This window comes from Trichosurus vulpecula, chromosome 8 (genome assembly GCF_011100635.1).
Source record: "Trichosurus vulpecula isolate mTriVul1 chromosome 8, mTriVul1.pri, whole genome shotgun sequence".
NCBI classification, from domain to species: Eukaryota; Metazoa; Chordata; class Mammalia; order Diprotodontia; family Phalangeridae; genus Trichosurus; species Trichosurus vulpecula.
The window spans coordinates 168,352,977-168,359,108 of NC_050580.1; the positions used below are offsets into that span (position 1 = coordinate 168,352,977).

General features: G+C 42.9%; 1 pseudogene; it reads right to left on the reverse strand.

The window, feature by feature from the left end:
* Nucleotides 1–382: 382 nt before the first annotated feature.
* LOC118829659 lies at nucleotides 383–4,188 on the reverse strand (annotated as a pseudogene).
* Between the last annotated feature and the right edge of the window lie 1,944 nt (nucleotides 4,189–6,132).

Consider the following 6,132-nt stretch of genomic DNA (forward strand, 5'->3'; position numbering starts at 1 on the left):
ATAGTTGGGTGATGTCCTTGCCCCATTTCAAAGGGGCATGCTCATCTTTATTTGGTATCAAGACTTCTGCATGCCAGCTACTCCCATCCCACCCCCAGACTAGCAAAACCCCCATTTCTCTTTGGGGGAGATGTTCTAAAACAAGAACATAGGACCCTCCTTCCTACAACATCCCTGAGGGACAGGGAAGAAACCTTAGTCCCCTTCTAGGACAAACCCTAGTTCCCAGGTGAAGGCCAAAGGTACTGGTCACTTCAGACTTGGAGAAACCCCTGGCAGGTCCTGAGCACATAGAGAATATGTTTATGTCTGTGTAGGTATGGTAGGTATGTCAGAGGGGAAGAGGAAGGGTGTTAACATTCTGTGCTTGGGGGTTATGTAGTCAACAGGGACCTTGTGGATACTGGGAATAACCTCCTGCAGGGGGAGGAGGGATCTGGGGTTCTTTGGGATGGCCAAGGCTGGGCACCAATCCTGCAGCCTCTGTCTGCAGCTGTTGGATAGCTGTTGGATCTGAAGCAGGGCCTTCATGCCCTGGGGTTGCTGAGAATGGACACTGAGTCTGGGTTCTTCAACTGCTGTAGAAAGACAGGGAGTTTGGAGCCAGACTGCTCCTGCCGCTGGAAATTTCCCACAAACAACGAGACATTCACTATCATCTAAGCAGTAAAGTTGGGGTTCTGGGCAAGTGTCTGCATCATACTTCATATGTATGGGTAAGAAATTATGTTTTGCATTAACTGGGGATTCTCTGAAATTTGCTGGAGAAAGCCTTGCATCTCAGAGCTATTAACCCTCCCTGACCCCAGGCTAGCTGCATTGATCCCAAAGGGGTTGGAGAATGTTGGGTGTACCTGGCTGGTACCTGAGCCTCCGGGTCCTCCCCAACAGGCCCTGGGGCCTGAAAGGTGGGGGCTGAGGGGCTCCAGGGGTGAGGGAGGGGCTCCTGTTCTCAGTCCAGAGAGGCTGGGAGGAGAAGCTGTCAAAGTTCCCTACCAATGAGAAGGAACTGTTGCCAAACTGCTTCTGAGCAGCATTGAACATGGATTCCTGGATATCTATGTACATGTGGCTCAAGGCTTTGTATCCCTCAGGGATGCTCTCTAAATTGCTCAGGGCCCAGTCCTGGTTGGACATCATCTCCTACATCATGGCAGGCTTTCAAGCCAGTTTCATGGTCTGCCTCATTAATTCTGGGTTATTGAGCATGCAGCTCAATTCCAGATTCCTCTCCATCAGGGCTGCATCTATTGCATGGCCATGATCATGTAGCACATCAGGTCAGGCTTGGACATCATGTCGTGCAGAAGGAGGTTCTCCATGATCTGGGACAGCATCTTAGCATTGGACTTCAGCTACCTCTGCAGTCTGCTGTAGCTCCATGAAATGAGCTGAACCCAAGCCTATGCTGCTCAGCCCTAGAATCTCCCAATGCAGGATCACTAGGAGGCCCATCCCCAGGTTGCACCACCACCACTGCTTCTCTGGTTTCCACTAGCAGCATGAGGGACAGTGTTGTTTGAGGTGGATGTCTGAGCAGGAGCAGTGGGTGAAACAGTTGTTGAGGTTAGAACAGAAGCAGTATCTGGGGCAAAGGAAGCAGCAGCAGCAGCAGCAGCAGCAGCAGGGTGGCTATCGCAACAGCAGCATGATCTTGGGCCTTCTGCGGGGTCTTGATTTCCAAATGGAAAGTGAGCCCATCTTTGACCCCATGCTAATTCAATGTGTCTGCCACTTTGAGAATCTTGCCAATGAAGATCAGGACAAGCTGGTCTTGTTGGGCCTTAAACGTCTGGGAGATCTCTTTGAACTCCTTCACCAAGGCTCAGTTGCAGATCACACTCTCCTCCTTGTCCTTGGGGCTCTTCTCTCTATTATTGAAGAGTTTTGCAGCTCCACAGCTGGTGACCAATGGACTTGGGCCGAGACTAGATAGAGCACATAGCTAGTTAGCAACTAAGCCACTTTTTTGCTTGCTAAGGACAGTGAGACCCATGAACACAAGAGGATAATATTCTTCTAGTGATGCTGTAGGACTTTGAATCATGGAATATCACATTCTCTGAGGGATCAAAGTTATGGGTGGCCAAAAGGTGAGCAATGCATGGTGGGTATAAATCATCAATAGCATATTACCAATTAGGATTTGTCATCGATAGTATATTACCAATCATGATTTGTACACAAGTGTCATAAAGATATTGTCCAGGAAATGTACAATTGGAAAAGCCAGGGGGACAATCACATAATAAGAGGAAAGCCTAGATAATAGATGGACAACTTGAATTTTTGATGTTCTCCCTCCTCCCTTTCTATCTTTTCTCCCATTTTTCTACTGCTCCTCTCCCTTCAGGCATTTCCCAACTCTATGATTTTCAAAAGAAGAAAATGAGTTAGCATACATATATAACAAGCAATTTTTAAAAATATATCTTTACATAGCAGTTTGCAAAACACTTTACATATATTACCTCATCTGATCCTCACAACAGCCCTGAGAGGTGGGGAGGCAATTACTATCCCCATTTTACAAATGAAGAAATGGAAACAGAGGAAGGTTCAATGACTTTCCCAGGGTCACACAGGTAATAAGTGTCTGAGGCAGAATTTGAGCTCAAGTCTTCCTGACTCCAAGTCTAGCACTCTAACCACTATGCCACATAGCTCTCAAAAGCAAATAATAGAAACCCACCCCAGCATAATCTCTTCCAAAGTGTTCCATCCTTCAAAATTTCTAATTGGTAGATATATATTGCTGTACTTCTATATTCACTCCCTATTCCCCCACCCCCAACTCAGCCTTTCAATGCTCCCCAGGGCAAGCATTCACTTTTCTTGTTTATTTTGGGCTTCATTTCCTAAAAGGAAGAAAGACTTTTTGCTTGGTCTGTAGAAGATTGTGAGCAAGGCTGACCTATGGAAAAGTAAGAAGCCATAAGGTTTATCTTTTAACACCTTGTTTACCTCCCTTTATTCATTCCATTCCTATCTTCTAGCATCCTCTTTTGTTTATTGGTAAATAACTTAATTAATAACTAAATAATTTAACATTTACTAACATAAATTTGGTAAACTTAATAAATTATTTAATAATAATAAACAATATTAATAATATTATTGTATTATAATTATTAATAATAACATAATAAAATCAATTATTTAATAATAAATAATTTAATAAGGCCAGTCTTATTGAGGGGCAGCATGGTAGACAGAAGACCAACTCTGGAGTCAGGAAGACGTGGGTTTAAGTTCTCTTCTGGCATTTACTAACCGACATTTACCAGTTACCATGGGCAAGACAACCTCTCAGTGCCTCAGCCAACTAATATATATAAGTTCCAAATAAATATCTGATTCTATCCATGGAGGGAGTTTTGGAGCACCAAGGAAAACATGGGTCTCACAAAAAAATATTCCCATTATGATATTTTATTTCTAATGTTCTCTTTTACGAAATGAACTTATATTTTGGACATGGCTGGGCTCTGTCCACTGCCTCCCACAGATCAAGAAGAGTCTCTTGGGAAAAGAAGCCCCAAAGAGACAAGAACACTGAGTAATCACCATGGTTTTTAATGGAGTAAATAGCACCATTTATATGGGTTCGTGTTGTACCATCTTTTTGGAAAATAGCCCCAAATAATTGAAGTTTTGTGTATGCAAATAATTCGACATTAGCACATAAAATATACTCAGTGTTCTTGGAGTAAATATCATCATTGGTTATAGAAATGAAACATGATTAAATGGATAGCATGCTGAACTTGAAACAAGACCTAGATTTCAAACCTCACTTCTGATGTTCATTATATCTAGGCACTCAATCTACCTAGCCTCAGATTGGTCCAAGCTCCACACCCCAGTCAGTTATCCAATTTGTTTATCTTGCTATCTGTCCTTCTAATGCCCCACTTCTTACCTAAAATAGCACCCTCCGGAAACCATGCCTGTCCTAGGGGAATTAATCCATTCAACTCTGCCCTGAGCCGTCTTTATTGATGTGAGTGCAAAATCACTTGGTCCATACTCTCAATGGCCCCAGACCAGATCATGCCTCCCATAGGGCCATCCACCCAGAGAACTTGCCATCTGCTCTGCTTCCACTCACATGCCACATCCCTCTTTCCACATCTTTCTCTGGGCATAGTAATCAATCAATACCACTATTGCCTCTAGAAAGGGCATGTCAGCTGGCTGTCCTAGGGTTCCACTTAACCATCCCAAGGATTTCCCAGACAAAATCTCCCTTCTCTGGCCGCCACTCCCCCATTTGTGCTGTCTCCTTGAGGCAGGGACTGTTTCACTTTTGTATTCATATCCTCAGGGATTAGACAGTGGCTGGCACATAACAAACACAATAATTTATTTTTCACTCATACAGTTTGTATGAACACGAGCAAGTCAATTTCTCTCTATGAGCCTCAGTTTCCTCATTCATGAAATGAAATAATAGTTCCTGTAGCACCCATTTCACAGGGTTGTTGTGAGACTCAAATAGTGCTTTGCAAACTTTAAAATAATGTTCATGCCAGTCATTTTTGATGGTTATAAATGTCATAGAATTACAGATTTAGAGTTTGAAGGAAACTTGGAGGTCATCTAGTCCAATTCTCTCATTTTTCAGATGAAGAAACTGAGGCCTAGAAAAGTTAACCAACTTGCCCAAATTACACCTGGTACATGGCAGAGTCAGGATTTGACCTGAGGTCCTCTGACTCCAATGGAATATGGCGCAGCTCAAGTGCTATCTAATTCAAGGTCTGGGATTGTGGGTGGGTGATAACTAACATAGTTTGGTGTAGAATAGGTAGACGCCCATATGTGTCACGTGTATACTGACAGAGAAATAGGGGTTGACACAAGCACTTTCCCCAATGTCCTTCCTTCTATGGCTCTATTAGAGGGGATTTTGAGAAGTCTAGCAGCCCTAAGCTCACGGGGTGATTGAATAGCATCGAAAAGCATTTTGAGAGATAATTTACAACTTCCTGCTTTAGAACTTTGTACTTGGACATACTCTCTTGATAACAAAATTTACATTTAAAGAATGTCTTTAAAAGTTGGCCTACACCAGCCTCCTGGCTCCGTTATTATTAAAGCCCTGGCATCCACTGGAGAGGAGAAGCCTTTTCAGGGCATTACAATGAACTGTTCCAGATGTGACCAATTTAGATCTGAAATGCTCAAATTAGTCATGAACTAATTCTGTGAAAATGTCAGTGTGAGCCTGTGTACAATCACATCCCTCTGTAAGGCAAAAGAGTTATCTATGGGCCCATTTGTCCACTACCAACATTATCATTACTATTCATTTAGCTCTAGTACCATGCAAGGGCTCATGCCAAGCCCAGAGAAGGTTGGCTGGATTCACTATCTTCCTCTCTTAAAGTCATTAGATCCTGTTAATTTTTCCTCTTGCATTCATTCATCTCTTGCTATTTTCATCACCGCTGCACAAAACTTGTACATTTGCAATGGGCCCCTAAATGCCTTCACCTTCTCCCCCTCAAACCCAGAACTGCTAATAATAACAGTCAGCATCTATATCTAGCACTTACTATGTATGAGGCACTGTGCGAAGTGCTTTACATTTACTATCTCATTTGACCCTTACAAGAACCCTGGGAGGAAGGTGCAATTATTATCCCTATTTTATAGATGAGAAAACTGAGTCCAGTAGAGGTTAAATGACTTGCCCAAGGTCACCCAGTAAGTTTTTCAAGTTAGTTTTAAACTCAGTTCTTCATGACTGGGACTCAAGCCACTGTGCCACCTAGCTGCCCATAACCACACCCTCACCATCTCACTACCACAGTCTTGGTTACATCACTCCTCAGATCAAAAACTTTCAAGGATTCACCTCAGCATGTAGAATAAAGTCCAAATACACACTTGTCAGATATATTGTCAGGTAGGGCCTGTCATGTAGCCTAGATTTCAGGAGGGCTAATTTCAAAGTGTGTGCCTCTTCAGTATTTTCCTTTACTAGTGGGACCAATTTTTTCCCCCATATTATTCTTGAAGTTCAGAGAAAGGATAGGACATGGAAAGTCAGCATAGGAAGAATTAGAAGCTCTCCAGAATAAAATTCTAAAAGAAAGCAATTCTCAAGAAAAGGAAGAAGGGGTT